General features: G+C 51.8%; 1 pseudogene; it reads left to right on the top strand.

Annotated features, from left to right (window-relative positions):
- Window positions 1-21,678, top strand: part of LOC148182306 (uncharacterized) — a 702,689-nt pseudogene extending 681,011 nt beyond the window's left edge.
- Window positions 21,679-21,842: the final 164 nt, after the last annotated feature.

The following is a 21,842-nucleotide window of genomic DNA, read 5'->3' as shown; positions in this document are numbered from 1 at the left end:
AAGAATTAAAAATGAAGACGCAGGGTTATACACTGTAGGGGAATCTTAGGTATCAGGCATTCCGGGAAATCTGTACCTCTCAAGTACCTCAGGCAAAGGGGAAAGAGAGGGAGATGGAGCTGGGAAATTGGGATAAAAAAAGTCCTTGACCTCCAAGAATTTGAGAGACCCCAGGGGAATTCCCCATGGCCTTTTCCTCTATATGACTAAAGTAAAAGGGCACCTCTGTCTCTTTTTGGACATAAACCTCTGGTGTTTGTGGATTAATTTTCCTGACATCTGGAAGGAGGGAGGCATGAGGGGAAGCTGGTTTTAGAAGTCTTCCTTTCCTTCTCATGATTGTGCTCTGAGTTTTTGGAGTTTACAGCCAGAAGTCTTCCTCTTTCCCCACTCATCCACCGGGTTTGGGGCGGTTTTCCCCTTTTTGGGGGAAATCAAAGCAATGCACTCATGGTCCTAATTAGACGTGGGAGAAGTGAGGCTCCAGGGCTTCCCGCTGAGCCGGAGCCACCCAGCAGCCAGGGCTGGGCAAGGCGGGCCGGGAGGTGCGGAGAACTTTGTTTGTGTTGGGAGCTCAATGGCGGCTCGGGCCGGGCCCGTTCCAGGGCTGTTCCTCATCCCCGCCTTTCCCCTCACGCAGCCCGGGGCGGGTCCTGAGAGCGCGGGGCGGGGCTGTGCCGTGTGCAGAGCCCGCCGCTGGCTGCGATTGGCTGCTTCTGCCGTCACTCGTGGCTCTGGCGCGCGCTGATTGGGCAGAGCGGGGACAAGCCCGGCCCCGCTGGCGCCCCCAGGGCGGCCGTGGGGCAGGAGAGCCGCCGTTGCCGGAGCGTCTGTGCGGGCCCGGCAGCGGCGGCAGCAGCAGCGGCCGGAGCCCGGTGAGGCGGCGGCGGAGCTCGGAGGCGGCCCCGGCCATCGCAGGTGGGAGCCGCGCTCGGTTCTGCGGGGGCTCGGGGCTCGCTGCGGGCCCGGGAGGGGGCGGCAGGGGGCTGTGGCGGGTGGCTTGTGCCGTGGCCGGCCCGTGTTGGCCCTGGGCTGAGGGCGCTGCGGGAGCGGCTGCCCGCGGTCTCCTTGCCGCTGGGGCCTCGGCAGGAGGCGGTGGCGGAGCAGCGCTGGCTCGTCCCGCTTCGTGTCGGGAGGCCGGAGGTGGCTGCGCTGGGCCCGGGGCTGGGCGGGAAAATTCCCGGCGCCAGAGGTTTGTGTGGCCAAAGGAGGCAGAGGAGTGGTGTGCGAGTGACTTTATTGCTGCCCAAAGGGAGAGGCCATGGGGCATTTGCCATGCGCTCTCTCCAGGTGTTGGAGGACGCGGCCTCGTTTTTGTCCTGATTTTCCCGGCCGCATGTCCCTGTCCCTTTGCCCAACACTGGCGGAGGTGCTTGGAAGGTTCAGCCTTCCCGATTCGCCTGCTGCATGTCCTTTTTGTATAACACCCGATATTCCTGGCTCTGTGAAGTCTTTGTTCTTCTGGAAGTTCAGGAATATATGGACATTTAGTCTGAGCAGCAGTCCTTATCAATTAGTAACATTTTCTGAAACTGGTGATTTCTCCCACTGCTTCCTTATATACAAGTCCCTGGCTCTATCTCCAAGCAGATTCACTCATTGCCTCTGTTTTTTCTTCCTGGTTCTTTGTTTTTGGGATTGCTCTCAGTGCCCTCATTCTCTGTCCTTTTGTAGCCGTTTGTGGCTCAGGAGGCCTGGCTGCCACCTGCATCCCCTTGCTCAGCTGCTGAATGAGCTGCACTCAGCAAGGTGTGGTGCATGGTAAAAAGATGAGAGTTGCTGTAGCACATGAGAGGAGAAACAGCATTTGTTTAACCCGTGGTCTGTGAGGGAACCACAAAACTGTGTCCCATTCCCATCCTTTCCACGTTTGAACAAGTACATGAGCTACTTTGCTATTTCCTTTGTTATCTGTTTTACCACTTCTCCGTTGCCATCCATTTGCCAAGAGTAGTTTGAGTTGCTTAACTTTTGCACAAATTTTGCCTCGATTTTCTGCTACAAGATAATCTGATGCCATCCCATGGTGAAATGTTGTGTTCCTCATCTCAGTGGATTGGTTGGGAGGAAGGTCAGGAGCTGGAGCTGTCTGGTTGGGTATTATTTCAATGACATCCTGTAATCTAATTATGCCATTGAAATGATAAATGGTTTCTCTGGTACCTGATATGAATTCATCAGGGTTCCCGGGGTCTGGTCCATGGTGTTGCAGGATTTGTTCTGGTGGCCGTTCATCTTTTCCCCATTTTTGGGTGCTCCCTCCTGATATGCGAAATAAAAAGAACTCTATAACTCGCAGAGTAGTTATAAGAGTAGGTATGAATTTATTCAGCGCTGAGGTACATGTGGGATATCTCCTCTGAAAAGCATGCACACCTTTTTGATTTGGTTTTCTCTTTTTATCTTTTACAGACTAGGTTTACAAGATACGCCTAATACATATTAATTTTTTAACTCTGCTTGTCCTCACTTCATATTACAATTAACTCCATGCCCCTTTCAGTCCTTTGGCCACATTTGGAACTTTAAATCTGTTCTTTCAGGCTTAGGGTCTGAAGAATCTCCTTTATCTTGTGGTGCCATTGTCTTTGCATCTTGTTTGTGTATTCTGGCTCCTTATCTTATCTTGCAGTCTGACTCTCTTCTTGTTCTTGTGGATCAGAGTGTCAGGGTATGGTTTTTGTCAAACCCCCCTTTTAGTCAAGCATTTCTTTGTGTTTATTTGCTAATTTTTAATTTCTGTTTCACTCCAGCCAGGGCTGCATCAATTGTCAGCTTTTCTCTCATTAAATCATCACATACTTGGAATTCCCAACTGATTTCCCTGAACTTGTGGTAGCAAAGCTTCTCTTCCTGGGCAGCTGTGGGTGATTCAAGTGTTCTCCCCACTTCCCTGCTCGTGACTTCTTTGGTCCTTTTCTTTTTTTGACAAAAAATATTCTCTTAATGGTTTATGCGTTAAAGGGTCACCTTTAAAGCTCTTCTAGTTTTTCAAAATACATCTTAAACGTGAACATCAAAAAACTCATACCATCATTTTGCCATCACTACGAGCCACACACAAACATAAAGAGAAATTACAAAGCAATCAAGTATTTCCTTTTTCTTTTCCTAAAACTAAAAAGTGATTCTCACAACATTGTCCCAAACAGAACCTACAATATAGAAGTAAAATTATTATGAAAAATTATTCTAATGGTGTAATCCTTTCACTGAAACTGTGAAAAGCAAAAACTCTTCAACAATTTCTTTAGAGAAATAAGGCATTACTTGATTCTGGCCAGAATGTGCACCTGGAATAATTTCATGCACATGTTGATGGTCGTTATCTTGGGGAGAATCTTTTGGGCTATTCCCAGTCTGTTGAGATGTTAATTTCATCTCTGCTGAGTGGTGGAACATCCCTTAAAAAAACCCTTTAAAATTCCTTTCCCCAAGGCAAAGGCAAACCTAGTGTGAGCAGAGAAATAAGATTTGAAGCCATTTTAAAGTTGGTCTATTTTGCCAGCAGCTAATCCCAGGCAGGGCAGAGTGTGAGTGGAATTGAGAGGCAGAGTGGAATTGTCCCGGTGCCTTCCCCAGCAGCTGTGGCGAGGGCAGGCACAGAAAGGCCTGAAGCTGCAAGAGTGAGAGCAAGGATTGTCCCGCAGTGGCTGGAGATGGCAAAGGAGGGTGCCCAGGCCGAGGATTTGAGCAGAGGATCTGTGGGCAGGCCCAGGGGCTTCCCCCGCTGGGGAGCCCTGGCTGCTGCTGCGTTGCCTTCAGTGCAGGCTCAGGGGTGGCCTGTTTAATATTGCCTTCCAATTCAGATTTCTGAGTCTGGAAGAGCCATGGCTGGGGCATCAATCATTTTATTTTTTTCAATTTTGCCGCTTCCGCCCGCACTCGCTCCCCACTGCTGCCGCTCCAGCACCCCCCCCGGGGGGGGGCCCGGCCGGCCTTGGCGCTCCCCCCTTTTCCCACCTCCCTCAAATTCCCTCAAGGGTGGGGGCGCGCTGGGGGGGGGGGCCTAGGGGCCTTGGCGGGGGCACAGGTGGGATCCAGGTTAGGACCATTGAGGGGAGGGAAAAGGGGAATGTCGGTGTTTTAGAAGGGCCCCCCCATCATCTGGGACAAACGGGATGAAGATCCCAAAAATATCTCTCAAGGGGTCCCCTTGGGGAGCGATGTGGAGGTCGTTTTGCACATTCTCCCAGAGGTAATTAAGGACATGGACACCCCAGGGGAGGCAATAATATAAGGGAAGTCCAGAAGAAAGGGATTTCAGACAACCCCCCCCCCCCCCCCCCCCCCCCCCCCCCCCCCCCCCTCCCCCCCCCCCCCCACCCCCCCCCCCCCCCCCCCCCCCCCCCCCCCCCCCCCCCCCCCACCCCCCCCCCCCCCCCCCCCCCCCCCCCCCCCCCCCCCCCCCCCCCCCCTCCCCCCCCCCCCCCCCCCCCCCCCCCCCCCCCCCCCCCCCCCCCCCCCCCCCCCCCCCCCCCCCCCCCCCCTGGGGTATGGATGGTGTTGATGTGCTCGGAAGGGACTGGTGGTGAAGGGGATGGTGTGCAGGAATGTGGCTTAATGGGCAAGACAGCAGCAGGGGAAGAGTCCATGGGGTAAGAAAAATGGTATGATGGAAAAGAAGAGGAAGAAAGAAATACTGAGCGATTGGGATGTTTCTCTGAAGGGTCATTATCCTCACGAATTTGCCAGCTGACTCAGATTCCTTTGTTTATCCCAGTTTTCCAGGCCAGGAAAAGAAGGGGAGGAGGGCGTTCAGGATTTCAGGGGGTTTCTCTGAGCTGGGAGCGGCCAGGAGCGGGCAGCAGAGCTGCGGGCACCGGGAGTGAGAACGGGCTGGGGGCCTGTGGGGAGCTGTGGGGCCGTGGCCGGGGCTGTGGGGCGAAGCCGTAGGGGGCTCAGCGCCTCGGGGGCGCATTGCCTGAAGCCCAGCACCCCCCGGGCAGGGCCGGCAGTGGCCCCGGCCCCCAGGAGGCTGCGCGGACCGCCTCCCGGACGCGCTGCCCTGGGCTCCCCCGTGGAAGCTGGCCGGCCCTGCCCGCTGGGGGGGCCGCCTGTTTGGACCACTGCGGCAGGACAAGGGACCGGCTCTGGGGATACGGGGCTGGGGAGGGGAAGGGGTAAGCCTAGGCCTCAGCACAGCGAGCTCGAGGATAGAGGGAACCAGCTCAGAAATGGGGATTAGACCTGCAGGGATCCCACGGATCTTTCAAAGGATTCATGTGGCTGGGTCCCCTGGAGAAAGGAAGGATTTTGCAGGAAAGCTTCAGGCAGCTGCCACAGGTCAAATATGAGCCACCCCCAGGCACTGAGCGGGGGGCTCTGCAGCAGGGCCAAGAAGAAGCAACCCCTGACAGCATTTGCTCACAAAGGTTCAGCAGCTCTGAACTGGAATGCAAGGTCAAGGGATGAGCAATAATAGGCCAAGCTGAAGGCCATAGGAGCAAGAACAAAGCAAGGCCATTGGCAGCACTGTTACCTACAGCCCATGAGGGATCGAAGCCCAGGGCCCAAGGGGGCCCCAGCACACCAGGGGACCACCCCTCGGCCAACAAGGCACCTGGCACAAGGCCATTGCCCTCCATGGCCCAGGGGACCAGCCCCACCCAAACAGCCCCTGGCACAAGGAATCAGCCTTCCAGCTGCAGGGCCACAAGGACACTAGCAAGCCACCAGACAGGATGCACCCTCAGCACGAGGCAAGTCAAGCCCTTGATGGACCACGGATTTCTTAGAGGCGGTGGCCACAGCATCCCATTCCACCAGGCGACCCACCACACTGCAGCCCTTGGGAACACTCAGGGTCGGCTCTGGATCCAAGAGGAGACCGTTTCCTGATGGACACAGGGGGCCTTTCCGATCCACACTCGGAATCTTGCAACTTAAAGGGGGGAAAATTTGTTACGGAGTGTATTTAAAATTATCTTAGGCAATAATGTGGGAAAGATGAGCGGTGTGTCGTGTTTTATTTCAGCCCCACTCATTAAGCATGATGTGCAGGGGATGGGTTTTTAAAATTGCACAGGAAGCTTTTATTTTCTCACAATATGTGGATTGTAAATTTACTGGGAAGGGATTTGATGGCCTAATTGGGAATGCAAATTGCAATTGTTGCAAAAGGTGATACAGTAGGCTAGGTTCTGTTTGTTTATTTTTTTTGTTGTACCTCTGTGTCAAAATGTCTGGCAGAGCCCTCTCTCTCTATAAGCTGTAAGTGAACCCAGAAAGAATGTGTCGGGCAGAAACAAAGAAGAAAGAAAAATAAAAGAAAACAAAACAAAAAAAAAAAAGAAAAAACAGATAAAAAAAACAATAAAAACACAAAAAAAAAAGCCCCCAGAGAAAATAAAAAAAGCCCCCGAAAAAAGCAAAGCAAACACGCAACAAAAAAGCAGCCCCATCAATAAACAAAAGCCCCCCCCCCCAGACAGCCCCCAAAAAAAAAACAAAAACAAAAAAAAAAAACACATAAGAAAGAGCAAGCAAAGCCCTAAAACAAAAAAATAAAAAAAAAAGCAGAAAAAAGAAAAAAAAAAAAAATAAAAAATAGCAAAAAAACAAAAAAAAAAGGAAAAAATGAAAAGACAAAAACAAGAAATTAAAAAAACCACAAAGCCCCATAAAAAGCCCCAGCCACCATAATTAAAAAGCCCCCACGGAAATTGGCAAAAAACCAAATTATTAGCAAACCCACAAAATGTTTAGATATGGAAGGGCCTCTCCCAAAAATTTTTCCTTCCTGTGTTGAAGCAACCAGGGACAAGAGGTGTTTTTTTTTTGTCGAAAAAGAAAAAAAACGAAAAGCAATCCCCTGTTCCAAGGTAGAGGGGAAGAAAGGAAGGAAGGGCTCACAGCCTGTCTGTGGGTCCTGCTCAAGGCACGGGCTTTGGGCTTTGGGAGCCAGGGATGGCTCCCTAGAATGCTCCTATCCTGCCAAACAAAAATCCCATGGAAACCCACAGAATGCTGCAGGACCCAAGAATAAGAAATGAGATGATGAAACCGAGTGGCACCTGTCTTAGTTTAGGGCAAATTAGGAAGAAGGGAAACTCCAAATGGGGATTTTCCCCAGGAAAATGCCCCTCCCCACTAACTGGTCCGGGAAAAGAAAAAAAAATTCCTTAGAGAGAAGTGGAAAAAGCTGTTTATTTAACAGAAAATTGAGTAATTATTAAATAATAAAACCTCTTGCTGTTCGATGGCGGATGGCAAGTCTAGGAAGAAAAGTCCTTTTCATGTGGTGTAGCTCGGCTCGCCTCAGTCTCTTATCAGTCCCTCCGGCACTGGAAAGGGCCGGGGCCCAGGCCCCAGTGGGCCACAGGGGTGGGCTCCCGGGGTTTGGGCTGGGTGTTCAGTCCAGAGCAGGCTTGCAACAGATCCAAGAAAATTGGGAAAAAAACAAAACAAAGGTCCAGGGAAACTCCTCTGCCTCAGCTAGCTAAAACTAACTAAAAGCCAGAGGAGAAGCTCTGTTCCCGCTGTCTGTCCGTTTGCTGCAGACACCACAGTCCAGGAGCGGGATGTGTGGGAGTGATGTTTTTTCCTTAACACAAAACTGCGCGCTTCTTCTTCCCCCTCTCTTGCTCTCAAAGCCAGTCTTAAAGGTGCAGAACTTAATATATAACATAAACCAGACGATTGGGGATACCTGTATCATAAAAGTCACCCCAGGACAGCACCCCACACGCTCAGATCCTTGAACAACCATCCTCAACCAGGTGCCTCCTCACACTGCTGCCATTCAGAACTTGATTGCAAAAGATGCTTTCTGGGGATCTGCCCACTTCCAGAGGATGCAAACACAATTCTGCCTTGGGATGGCAACAAGAGGTAGAAGGGAAAATGCTCAAGACATGGACGGTCCTTCTGCAGGATGCACGGAAGCACCGGCCTGATTGGGGCAAGCCTTGCAGGAAATATCAAAGGAATTGACCTTCACCCCAGGGACTGGCTTTAATGCAGGATGTGGATGACTTGATCCAGTCATAAAAACAAGGAGAGGAGGTAGAGGAGAAGCGCTCTGTGAAATGGCTTCATTTTTCAGGCTAAAAAGCAGCTTTGAGTCCCTGGGAAAAAAAAATGTGCAAAATGGTAGAGAACAAATGATTAAATATTTGGGACCTATTTTGACTGAAAGGCTTGTGGTGTATTGACCAAGAGAGGGTCCAGGAATCTCAGAAATAATGTTACCCAGGACTAAATTGGAGCTGGAACAATTCTTACAATTAACAGGGAATTGCAGGAGCTGGATTGAGGATTCTCTTTTGCAGCCAACACCATTTTGTGTCTTCTTTACCCCCAGATATCCTCAATGTTATGGAGGGGGACATAAGAGAGAGGAACAAAACTTAACAAAATGAAAAAAATAAAATGAGTGATGGCCCTAAGCCATGGCTCTTCCAGACTCAGAAATCTGAATTGGAAGGCAATATTAACAGGCACCACCTGAGCCTGCACTGAAGGCAACGCAGCAGCAGCCAGGGCTCCCCAGCGGGGGAAACCCCCTGGCCCTGCCCACAGCTCCTCTGCTCAAATCCTCGGCCCTGGGCACCCTCCTTTGCCATCCCAGCCACTGCGGGACAATCCTTGCTCTCACTCTTGCAGCTTCAGGCCTTTCTGTGCCTGCCCTCGCCACAGCTGCTGGGGAAGGCACCGGGACAATTCCACTCTGCCTCTCAATTCCACTCACACTCTGCCCTGCCTGGGATTAGCTGCTGGCAAAATAGAACCACTTTAAAATGGCTTCAAATCTTATTTCTCTGGTCACACTAGGTTTGCCTTTGCCTTGGGAAAAGGAATTTTAAAGGTATTTTTAAAGGGATGTTCCACCACTCAGCAGGGATGTGTTTAACATCTCAACAGACTGGGAATAGCCCAGAAGATTCTCCCCAAGATAACGACCATCAACAAAACATCAACACCCAGCAGCAAACATCAACCAACATCTACCCCAGACACTGCCCCAGGCACAGCTGGAGACACCTGGTCTGGAAAAGGCTGAGCAGGAAATCCAGGAGTGTCCACCTAAATTCACATCACAGGCACAGAAATCCGGGTGCAACAGGAAACCAAATCCTAAACAACTCCACACCTTCAAACCAATGAACATTAAACCAATGGATTTCTATGGGTTCTGACTGTATAAATTTTAGAAAAATCTAGTCAAACTCAACGTGTTCATGGAATGGTTTTCTCTGCACACCCAGCCTAAGTGAGCATGAAATTATACCTATTCACATTTTGGCCAGAATCAAGTAACCACCTTATTTCTCTAAAGATATCATTGGAGAGTTTTTGCTTTTCACAGTTTCACTGAAAAGATTACACTGTTGGAATAATTTTTCATATAAATTTTACTCCTACATTGCCAGTTCTGTTTGGACCAGTGGTGTGAGAATCAGTTTTTACTCCTAGGAGAAGAAAAAGAAAACACTTGATTGCTTTCTCATTTTTTGTTTTATTTTTGTACGTAACTCTTAGTGATGACAAAATGATGGTATGAGTTTTTTGAGGTTCACCTTTAAGCTGCACTTTGAAAATTCAGAAGAGCTTTAAAGCTGGCACTTTAACACATAAACAGTTAATAAAATACTGTTTAAACAAAAAAAAAATAGCAGATTCTGTGGGGGCCACGTGTGAGTCACTGGATGTCTGCCCTGGAAGAGAAGTTTCATTCTAGGCAGCCAGGAGAGAGGGCTTCAGAAATGCAAATTAACACTGATGGCCCAAAGCCTGCACATTCGCCCAGGCGCTTCCTGCCTGCAGGAGGAATTGGGCTGATTCCCTCTGCCCCTCAGCCCAAGCTCTGCCTGCTTGCACAGATGGAATCTGCACAGCTAAAGGCAGAGGCCCATTGTGAGGATATCTGAACTCTGCCACACAAATTGGTTAAGCTGCAAAGGAAAACAGAAAATGGAGAATGTTGTGAAAACTTCACTAAAACAAGTGGGGGGGAATCATCCCTGTCCCCACTCCAACATGGGCTGTCTCTGTCTATGTTAAATAGGGTGTATTCAGACCACTGTGGATTATTTGCTACCACAAGTTCAGGGGAAATCAGTTGGGAATCCAAGTATGTGATGATTTCATGAGAGAAAAAGCTGACATTTGATGCAGCCCTGGCTGGAGGGAGCACCCAAAAAAGGGGAAAAGATGAACGGCCACCAGAAACAAATCCTGCAACACCATGGACCAGCCCCTGGGAACCCTGATGAATTCATATCAGGTACCAGAGAAACCATTTATCATTTCAATGGGATAATCAGATTACAGGATGTCATTGAAACAATAACCAACCAGACAGCTCCAGCTCCTGACCTTCCTCCCAACCAATCCACTCAGATGATGAATACAACATTTCACCGTGGAATGGGATCACATTATCTATTAGCAGAAGGAGGCAGAATTTCTGGAAAAGTAAATGACTCAAACTGCTGTTGACAAATAGATGAGAACAGATACCAAAGGAAACAAGAAAGCAGCTCATGAACCAGTCCAAATGAGGAAAGGATGTGAATGGGAAGCGTTTTTGTACTTCCCCGGCCGACCATGGATTAAACGAATGCCAGACAGAGCTGTCGCCCTTCAAACCTACACCCCAAAAATCCTGTAACTCAGGGATTCCTCCCAGAAAAAAAATCTGCTAGGGTCTTCCCGAATTGATTTAAAGGGGGGATGGGACCCCCAGACTGAGCAGGAGGGCCTGGGACCCCCCAAATCCAAGCATGGGGGAAGGGGTTGGAGATTGGAGGGGATGATTTGGCAAGGGGCAAGAGTGGGAAAAGGAGATGGCTGGGACCCCCAAAGCGTTTTGGGGGAGGGTTGCTGGGAAAACCCAAATTGCATTGAGAGGGGTCAATGGACTAGGGGAAGGATGAGAAAAGGGGGGGAGAGAGGAGGAGGGAAAGGTGGGCTTGGGATGAAAGAAACCTGGTTCCCCTTCCCGCAGCACTCGATCCCTGGAGCGATTCCCTGCGGCTTGTGGGGAGGGAAAGATCCGCATTGGGGGATCCACAAGCCCCCTGCCCATCCCAGCGTGTCCATCTCGCTCCTTCCCTCGTGCGCCCTGCCCGGCCCTGGCCACCCCCCCTGCTCCCCGATGGGGTTCTCCCCTGCCCAACATCCAGCTGAGCTGCCTCCCAGGGCCAGCAGCAGCTCTTCGGCCACGTGCTGGCCACTGCCGTGCTCCCCAGCGGGGACTGGAGCCAGCAGGCTCCTGGGTGCCGCTGGAACCCGCCCCCGGCAATGCGGGCTCAGCTCCAGCTGCCAGGTGGAGCACGTCAGCCTGGAGCACCCCCTGAGCCGGCACTGGGGCACGGCCCGGCCCCCCACAGCGCCGGCAGGGGCTGGCAGGACATCCGAGGGGATTTGGGGGCTCCTGGGCTTTAACCTGGCGCAGCCCCTCCTTGAGAACCCCTCTCCCCCTGTCCCAGCTCCCCTCATCCCCCTCTCCCAGCCCTTTCCCAGCGGCTCCCGGCCCCGCTCCGCTCACCCCAGAGCTCCTCGCCAGCAGCCGAGAGATGGAGGGGGAGGGGAGGGAGGGGGAGGAGGGGGAGGAGCGGGAGGAAGAGGAGGGGGAGAGGAGGAGCAGGAACTGCAAGAGGAGCAGCAGGGGAGGCCCCACCAGCGTCCAGCACTCTCTGGGTCTGGAGCCCCTTCGCGCCGGGAGCATCGGGGCCCCGCATCCCGCAGCTCACCGGGGACGGGAATGACGGATTTGTTTGTCTTTACAAACCAGCTGGGGGTCTGCTGACAGATGGAACCAGCACCGTGCGGGAAAAAGAAACAATGGGATGGATTCCACTGATTGATGAATGGAGAAAGATATTTGCCTTTACAAACAAACAGTAGATTTGCTGGTAAATGATATTGGATATTGAAAGATGAAGGAGGCAACGGGGAAACACCATAAATTCTATAAGACATTAAAAATGAAGACGCAGGGTTATACACTGTAGGGGAATCTTAGGTATCAGGCATTCCCGGGAAATCTGTACCTCTCAAGTACCTCAGGCAAAGGGGAAAGAGAGGGAGATGGAGCTGGGAAATTGGGATTAAAAAAGTCCTTGGCCTCCAAGAATTTGAGAGACCCCATAGGGGAAATTCCCCATGGCCCTTTTCCTCTATATGACTAAAGTAAAAGGACTCCTCTGTCTCTTTTTGGACATAAACCTCTGGTGTTTGTGGATTAATTTTCCTGACATCTGGATGGCGGGCGGCATGAGGGGAAGCTGGTTTTTGAAGTCTTCCTTTCCTTCTCATGATTGTGCTCTGAATTTTTTGGAGTTTACAGCCAGAAGACTTCCTCTTTCCCCACTCATCCACCCGGTTTTTGGGGGGTTTTCCCTTTTTGGGGGGAAATCAAAGCAATGCACTTCATGGTCCTAATTAGACGTGGGAGAAGTGAGGCTCCAGGGCTTCCCGCTGAGCCGGAGCCACCCAGCAAGCCAGGGCTGGGCAAGGCGGGCCGGGAGGTGCGGAGAACTTTGTTTGTGTTGGGAGCTCAATGGCGGCTCGGGCCGGGCCCGTTCCAGGGGCTGTTCCTCATGCCCCGCCTTTCCCCTCACGCAGCCCGGGGCGGGTCCTGAGAAGCGCGGGGCGGGGCTGTGCCGTGTGCAGAGCCCGCCGCTGGCTGCGATTGGCTGCTTCTGCCGTCACTCGTGGCTCTGGCGCGCGCCTGATTGGGCAGAGCGGGGACAAGCCCGGCCCCGCTGGCGCCCCCAGGGCGGCCGTGGGGCAGGAGAGCCGCCGGTTGCCGGAGCGTCTGTGCGGGCCCGGCAGCGGCGGCAGCAGCGGCCGGAGCCCGGTGAGGCGGCGGCGGAGCTCGGAGGCGGGCCCGGCCCACGCAGGGGGGAGCCGCGCTCGGTTCTGCGGGGCCTCGGGGCTCGCTGCGGGCCCGGCAGGGGCTGTGGCGGGTGGCTTGTGCCGTGGCCGGCCCGTGTTGGCCCTGGGCTGAGGGCGCTGCGGGAGCGGCTGCCCGCGGTCTCCTTGCCGCTGGGGCCTCGGCAGGAGGCGGTGGCGGCGAGCAGCGCTGGCTCGTCCCGCTTCGTGGTCGTCGGGAGGCCGGAGGTGGCTGCGCTGGGCCCGGGGAATCTGGGCGGGAAAAATTCCCGGCGCCAGAGGTTTGTGTGGCCAAAGGAGGCAGAGGAGTGGTGTGCGAGTGACTTTATTGCTGCCCAAAGGGAGAGGCCATGTGGGCATTTGCCATGCGCTCTCTCCAGGTGTTGGAGGACGCGGCCTCGTTTTTGTCCTGATTTTCCCGGCCGCATGTCCCTGTCCCTTTGCCCAACACTGGCGGAGGTGCTTGGAAGGTTCAGCCTTCCCGATCCGCCTGCTGCATGTCCTTTTTGTATTAACACCCGATATTCCTGGCTCTGTGAAGTCTTTGTTCTTCTGGAAGTTCAGGAATATATCGACATTTAGTCTGAGCAGCAGTCCTTATCAATTAGTAACATTTTCTGAAACTGGTGATTTCTCCCACTGCTTCCTTATATACAAGTCCCTGGCTCTATCTCCAAGCAGATTCACTCATTGCCTCTGTTTTTTCTTCCTGGTTCTTTGTTTTTGGGATTGCTCTCAGTGCCCTCATTCTCTGTCCTTTTGTAGCCGTTTGTGGCTCAGGAGGGCCTGGCTGCCACCTGCATCCCCTTGCTCAGCTGCTGAATGAGCTGCACTCAGCAAGGTGTGGTGCATGGTAAAAAGATGAGAGTTGCTGTAGCACATGAGAGGAGAAACAGCATTTGTTTAACCCGTGGTCTGTGAGGGAACCACAAAACTGTGTCCCATTCCCATCCTTTCCACGTTTGAACAAGTACATGAGGTACTTTGCTATTTCCTTTGTTATCTGTTTTACCACTTCTCCGTTGCCATCCATTTGCCAAGAGTAGTTTGAGTTGCTTAACTTTTGCACAATTTTTGCCTCGATTTTCTGCTACAAGATAATCTGATGCCATCCCATGGTGAAATGTTGTGTTCCTCATCTCAGTGGATTGGTTGGGAGGAAGGTCAGGAGCTGGAGCTGTCTGGTTGGGTATTATTTCAATGGCATCCTGTAATCTAATTATGCCATTGAAATGATAAATGGGTTTTCTCTGGTACCTGATATGAATTCATCAGGGGTCCCCGGGGCTGGTCCATGGGGGTGCAGGATTTGTTCTGGGGGCCCGTCATCTTTTCCCCCTTTTTTGGGTGCTCCCTCCTGATATGCGAAATAAAAAGAACTCTATAACTCGCAGAGTAGTTATAAGAGTAGGTATGAATTTATTCAGCGCTGAGGTACATGTGGGATATCTCCTCTGAAAAGCATGCACACCTTTTTGATTTGGTTTTCTCTTTTTATCTTTTACAGACTAGGTTTACAAGATACGCCTAATACATATTAATTTTTTAACTCTGCTTGTCCTCACTTCATATTACAATTAACTCCATGCCCCTTTCAGTCCTTTGGCCACATTTGGAACTTTAAATCCGTTCTTTCAGGCTTAGGGTCTGAAGAATCTCCTTTATCTTGTGGTGCCATTGTCTTTGCATCTTGTTTGTGTATTTTGGCTCCTTATCTTATCTTGCAGTCTGACTCTCTTCTTGTTCTTGTGGATCAGAGTGTCAGGGTATGGTTTTTTCAAACCCCCTTTTAGTCAAGCATTTCTTTGTGTTTATTTGCTAATTTTTAATTTCTGTTTCACTCCAGCCAGGGCTGCATCAATTGTCAGCTTTTCTCTCATTAAATCATCACATACTTGGAATTCCCAACTGATTTCCCTGAACTTGTGGTAGCAAAGCTTCTCTTCCTGGGCAGCTGTGGGTGATTCAAGTGTTCTCCCCACTTCCCTGCTCGTGACTTCTTTGGTCCTTTTCTTTTTTTGACAAAAAATATTCTCTTAATGGTTTATGCGTTAAAGGGTCACCTTTAAAGCTCTTCTAGTTTTTCAAAATACATCTTAAACGTGAACATCAAAAAACTCATACCATCATTTTGCCATCACTACGAGCCACACACAAACATAAAGAGAAATTACAAAGCAATCAAGTATTTCCCTTTTTCTTTTCCTAAAACTAAAAAGTGATTCTCACAACATTGTCCCAAACAGAACCTACAAATATAGAAGTAAAATTATTATGAAAAATTATTCTAATGGTGTAATCCTTTCACTGAAACTGTGAAAAGCAAAAACTCTTCAACAATTTCTTTAGAGAAATAAGGCATTACTTGATTCTGGCCAGAATGTGCACCTGGAATAATTTCATGCACATGTTGATGGTCGTTATCTTGGGGAGAATCTTTTGGGCTATTCCCAGTCTGTTGAGATGTTAATTTTCATCTCTGCTGAGTGGTGGAACATCCCTTAAAAAAACCCTTTAAAATTCCTTTCCCCAAGGCAAAGGCAAACCTAGTGTGAGCAGAGAAATAAGATTTGAAGCCATTTTAAAGTTGGTCTATTTTGCCAGCAGCTAATCCCAGGCAGGGCAGAGTGTGAGTGGAATTGAGAGGCAGAGTGGAATTGTCCCGGTGCCTTCCCCAGCAGCTGTGGCGAGGGCAGGCACAGAAAGGCCTGAAGCTGCAAGAGTGAGAGCAAGGATTGTCCCGCAGTGGCTGGAGATGGCAAAGGAGGGTGCCCAGGCCGAGGATTTGAGCAGAGGATCTGTGGGCAGGCCAGGGGCTTCCCCCGCTGGGGAGCCCTGGCTGCTGCTGCGTTGCCTTCAGTGCAGGCTCAGGGGTGGCCTGTTTAATATTGCCTTCCAATTCAGATTTCTGAGTCTGGAAGAGCCATGGCTGGGGCATCAATCATTTTATTTTTTTCATTTTGTTAAGTTTTGTTCTCTCTCTTATGTCCACCCCATAACATTGAGGCTATCTGGGGGTAAAAAATTCACACAATGTTCTGGCTAGAAGAGAGAATCCTCAATCCAGGTCCCGCAATTCCCTGTTAATTGTAAGAATTATTCCAGCTCCATTTTAGTCCCAGGGAGATTCCCTGGGCCCTCTCAGAGTCAATACACCACAAGCCTTCAGTCAAAATAGGTCTCAAAATATTTAACCATTTTCTCCACTATTTGCACTTTTATTTCAGATACTCAAAGCTGCTTTTTAGCCTGAAAATGAAGCCATTTCACAGAGGCTTCCTCTACCTCTTCTCCTTGTCCTCCTGACTGGATCCAGTCATCCACATCCTGCATTAAGCCAGTCCCTGGGGGTGAGGTCAATTCCTTTGATATTTCCTGCAAGGCTTGCCCCAATCAGGCCGGTGCTTCCGTGCATCCCTGCAGAAGGACCGACCATGTCTTGAGCATTTTCCCTTCTACCTCTTGTTGCCAGCCCAAGGCAGAATTGTGTTTGCATCCTCTGGAAGTGGGCAGATCCCCAGAAAGCATCTTTTGCATCAAGATCTGACTGGCAGCAGTGTGAGGAGGGCACCTGGTTCAGGATGGTGTAAGGATCTGAGCCTGTGGGGTGCCTCGGTTTCATCATCTCATTTCTTATTCTTGGGTCCTGCAGCATTCCGTGGATTCCATTGGATTTCTTGTTTGGCAGGATAGGAGCATTCTAGGGAGCCATCCCTGGCTCCCAAAGCTGTGCCTTGAGCAGGACTCACAGACAGGCTGTGAGCCCTTCCTTCCCTCCCTTGGAACAGGGGATTGCTTTTCGATACCTCTTGTCCTGGTTGCTTCAGGGAAATTTGGAGAGGCTCCATATCTAATTTTGCCAATTTCCCTGGGGCTGCCCACACTTGTGGGTTCACTTCAGCTTAGGCTCTGCCAGACATTTGACACAGAGGTACAACAGAACCAGCCTCTGTATCACCTTTTGCAACATTAATTTGCATTCCCCATTTAGCCATCAAATCCCTTCCCAGTAAATTACAATCACAATTGTGAGCAAATAAAAGCTCCTGCATTTTAAACCCATCCCCCCCATCTGCTAATAGTGGCTGAATAAAACACACCCGCTCATCTTTCCCACTTAGTGCCTTAATAATTTAAATACTCCGTAACAATTTTACCCCCCTTAGGTGTAAGATTCCGAGTGGATGGAGAGGCCCCTGTGTCCATCAGGAAAGGTCTCCTCTGGATCCAGAGCCACCCTGAATGTTCCCAAGGGCTGCAGTGTGGTGGGTCCCTGGTGGAATGGGAGCTGTGCCACCGCTAAGAATCCGTGTCCATCAAGGGCTGGACTTGCTCGTGCTGAGGGTGCTCCTGTCTGTGCTTGCAGTGTCCTTGTGCCCTGCAGCTGGAAGGCTGATTCCTTGCCAGGGGCTGTTTGGGTGGGCTGTCCCCTGGCCAGGAGGGCAATGCCTGTGCCAGGTGCTTGTGGCCAAGGGTGTCCCCTGGGTGCTGGGGCCCCCTTGGGCCCTGGGCTTGATCCCTCAGGGGCTGTAGGAACTGTGCCATGGCCTTTGCCTTCAGCTTGGCCTTTTGCTCATCCCTTGCTGCATTCAGCTGCTGAGCCTTTGTGAGCAAGTGCTGCAGGGGCTTCTTCTGGCCCTGCTGCAGCCCCCCTCAGTGCCTGGGGGTGCTCATCCTGTGGCAGCTGCTGAGCTTTCTGCAAAATCCTTCCTTTCTCCAGGGACCCACCAGGAAATGCTTAAAAGATCCTCTGGATCCTTGCAGGTCTAATGCCCATTTCTGAGCTGTTCCTTCCTCGTGCTCGCTGTGCTGAGGCTCCCCTCCCCAGCCCGTATCCCAGAGCCGGTCCCTGTCCTGCCGCAGTGTCCAAAGGCGGCCCCCCCGGCGGGCAGGGCCGGCAGCTCCACGGGGCCGGGCAGCGGCCGGGGCGGCCCGCAGCCCCCGGGGGGCGGGGGGCCACTGCCGGCCCTGCCCGGGGGGTGCTGGGCTCAGGCAGCGCCCGGCGCTGAGCCCCGGCTGCCCCACAGCCCCGGCCCGGCCCCACAGCTCCCCACAGGCCCCCAGCCCGTGCTCCCGGTGCCGCAGCTCTGCGCCCGCTCCTGCCGCTCCCAGCTCAGAGAAACCCCCTGAAATCCTGACCTCCTTCTTTTCCTGGCCTGGAAAACTGGGATACAAAGGATCTGAGTCAGCTGGCAAATTCTGAGGATAAGACCCTTCTGAAAAATATCCCAATCCTCAGTATTTTTCTCTTCCTCTTCTTTTCCATCATCATTTTTCATACCCCATTGATTCCTCCTGCTGCTTCTTGCCTTAAGCACATTCCTGCACACTCCCCTTCACCCAGTCCCTTCCCAGCACACCAACCCCATCCATCCCCTGTTGTCTAAATCCCTTCTGGACTTCCCTTCTTGCCCCCCTGGGTGTCCATGTCCTTAATTCCCTCTGGGAGAATGTGCAGATGACCTCCACGTGCTCCCAAGGGACCCTTGAGAGATATTTTGGGATCTTCATCCCTTTTGCTGGGACCGCATTCTGGCTTTCCCTTTTGTCCCCTCCCTGGGTGCCCTGCCATGTTTACTCCCCGAAGATCCCACTGGAGTCACTGCTGAGATTTTCAGTGCTCTCTCCCTGCCGACTCTTGACAGCCCCCCTGATCCGTCACTCGTCTGTCTCCTGCTCACTCTCGGGTACCCAATCAATCCCCGGTGCCGCCGCCAGCCGAGGGAGCCGATCCCCCAAACTGGGTGAGGCACCTTCAGCTGCACTCACTGCCCGCCGGCCCGGACGGTGGAAGGAATTGCGGAGGAGCCGCAAGGTGTGTGGAAAAATTGACATCCCCAGAGGTTTCTGTCCACAAGGAAGACAGAGGAGTCCTGTCACAGTAATTTCATTCATACAAAAGGGATGAGGCCATGGGACATTTCCCATGGGGTCTCTCCAGTTGTTGGCAGACACAGCCTCTTTTTCATTCTAATTTTCCCGGCCACATCTCCCTCTTCGTTTCCCCTTTGGCTGAAGTACTTGAGAGGTACAGACTTCCCAATGCACCTCCTACATACCCCCTTAATATGCACCCCACTTTTGTATAGCTAACGATATTGATGGCTGTGTTAAGTCTTTGTTGTTCTTCTGGAAGTTGATGAATTTAGCAGGACCTTGGCTGAGCAGCAGTCTGTGTCATCAATTAATAACATTTTCTGCAGCTGATGGCTCCTCCTGTCACTTCCTTATGTCCACGTCCCTGGCCCTGTGTCCAATGGGGTTGAGGGGATCATTTTGTAAAGACCCTTTTTTTTTCTCCTTTGGCGGGGGTCCCCCCGTTTTGGGCCCATCCCCCTTGGGGCAGGGTGCCCCCCCTTGGTGCGGGCGCAGGGCCCAGGCAGGGCTGAGCCAACCAGAGCGCGCGGCGCTGATGACTCATCAGTGTCCAGGCAGAGCCGCAGCTGCCAGCGTTGCCCAGCTGGAGCCCAGCTGCGCCCCTCCCCCCCGGGCCTTGGCGCCCCCCTTTGGGGGGATTTGGGGAAGTGGGAGGGGGGAGCGCCAAAGGCCGGGGGCCCCCCCGCGCTGTGGTGGCGGGAGCGGCTGCAGTGGGGAGCGAGTGCGGGCGGAAGCGGCCGAGAGCCCAGCGCTGCCCCAGGGCCGAGCTGGCCCAGCTCCATCCGTGCCCCTGCGGTGGGGATGCTGTGGGACTGGGGGGGAAGAGGGAGGCGGCAGTGGGTGCTGGGCCCGGGGGGCAGGAGGAGAAGGGAAGGAGAAGCAGGGGTGAGGAACAAAATGGTCAAAATATATACCTGGGGTTTGCAGAAGGAGGAGGAGGAATATGAGGTCGAGTAGGAACACAGGAGGAAGAGGAGCACAAAGAGGAAGCAGCACAAAGTTCATCCCTGTATCTGCAGCTCCCCCAGCCCCAGGTGCGTTGCCTCCCCACATGCAGCGGGTGACCAGAGTGGGCGATCCATGATTTTCACTGTGCTGAATCTTGGTGTTTCTGAGTTTTTTTGTGGTAAACGTTGGTGCTTTGGTTTCTAGGAGGGGCTGAACCTTTCTATTGTGCAGGGGATTTTAGCTGTATCTTGTTGTTTGGGTAGTTTTTGATCTGTGTTTTGATGTTTGGGCTGAATCTTGTTGTTTTTGAGGTTCTTACAGACGCAAGATGCCCAATGTCTTTCTGAGACGAACCTGAGCAAGGAGGCATGTAGGAGACGCTTCGGGAGTGGAATGTCTGAGACACAGCAGAGACCTCTATAGTCAAGTTAGATGTTAGTAGTTTATTTCAGGGCATGGCAGAGAGAGAGAGAGAGACAGAGAGCCTGCTATGATCCAACAGACATAGCGCAAAGCAGGCTCGGAAAGAACAATACAAAAGGGGGTAAAATATGAATACATGAGTTCAAGACTTTAAGATTGCTAAGAAAGAGAGTAACAGAACAGAAGTGAGAGAGCCGGGAAAAAGAGGATAAAGAAGAGGAGGAAAGAGCAGGAAAAAGAGAGTAGAAAGAGTGTAGAAAGCATGAGGCAAGAAGGCTGAGAGAAACAAGAGAGCTGAGAGAGAGCCAAGAGAGAGTAGCAAGAGAGCCAAGAGTTAAGAGAGACTAAGACAACCAAGAGAGCCAAGAGAGAGAACTCCCTTTTACAATTACTTATATAACCTATACATTGAATATTCTATTCCTTTACTAACCAATCTTTCTAAGTATACTAAAACAGTAACATTTGTGTGCGACCTATAGAAATCGCTGTTTTATCTCAGGGTCCTTCAGACCTTTCCTTATAAGGCTGGGAAGAGGGGTCTCAGCTTAGTTTTACTGGGGGAAAGAACGTGTTCTGGCATACCAGCCTGGTTTCTTTGAATTATTCAAACCGTGCTTTCATTTGTATTTCTTCTTTACCTTTCTGGCTAAAGAGTCATATTTATAATTTCTTTCTAATTCTACCTTCCCAACAGAGGCACCCCCAGCCCAAGGAGCTCTCCTCTCTTTTTTTCCTCCTAACCAGGAATTTTCATTCCCAAATTTTGTCCAGATGGAAGAGGAGGAGAAAAAGTTCCAGAGATCCCGCACGAGGAGGGGCTGCAAACCCAGTCCAGGGAGCTGCGATGAGGAAAGATCCCCCCAGTGCCAGGAACACGGCCAGAGATCCAGCCGGAGCTCAGAGCTGGGGGAGAAGCCCCACAAGTGCTTGGAATGTGGGAAGGGCTTCAGAAAGAGCTTTAACCTGATCCGGCACCACAGGATCCACACTGGGGAAAAGCCCTACGAGTGTGGGGAATGTGGGAAGAGCTTCAGCGAACGCTCCACCCTGAGGAAACACCAGATGATCCACACTGGGGAAAAGCCCTATGAGTGTGGGAAATGTGGGAAGAGCTTCAGAGATATCTCTAACCTGATGATACACCAGGTGATCCACACGGGGGAACGGCCCTATACCTGCTTGGAATGTGGGAAGAATTTTGGTCAGAGCTCCAATCTGAGAAATCACCAGCTCATCCACACTGGGGAGAGGCCCTACGAATGTCCCCAGTGTGGGAAGAGGTTTCAGACCAGCTCCCATGTCCTCCAACATGAGCGGATTCACACAGACGAGAGGCCCTTCCGCTGCCCCGACTGCGGGAAGGGCTTTAAGCTCAACTCCACCCTCATCAGGCACCGGCGCATCCACACTGGGGAGAGGCCCTACGAGTGTCCCCAGTGTGGGAAGAGCTTCTCACAGAGCTCTAACTTGACCCAACACCAACGGAGGCACCAGTAAGGGAAGCCCTGCGAGTGCCCCGAGTGCGGGAAGAGCTTCGTGCGCTGCTCCAGCTCCATCCCCCATGGGAGGATCGGCGTTGGATGATCCCCAGTGACCCCCGTTGGGCAGAGCCCTGGTGATCCGTGGTCCTGGTGATCCGTGTTGGGAAGACACCTGGCTGGGAGGTTCCACATCTTCCTGGCTCCCTGTGGGCACCTGGATGAACACCGGGACAGCAACATCCATTGGGACATGAACCAACAATGGGA

The sequence above is a fragment of the Pseudopodoces humilis genome, chromosome 33 (genome assembly GCF_049639895.1).
Source record: "Pseudopodoces humilis isolate 2021_Gansu_Grassland_sample_001 chromosome 33, ASM4963989v1, whole genome shotgun sequence".
Classification (NCBI taxonomy): domain Eukaryota; kingdom Metazoa; phylum Chordata; class Aves; order Passeriformes; family Paridae; genus Pseudopodoces; species Pseudopodoces humilis.
Note: the sequence above shows the minus strand (reverse complement) of the source record. Positions and strands in the feature narration are given on the sequence as shown.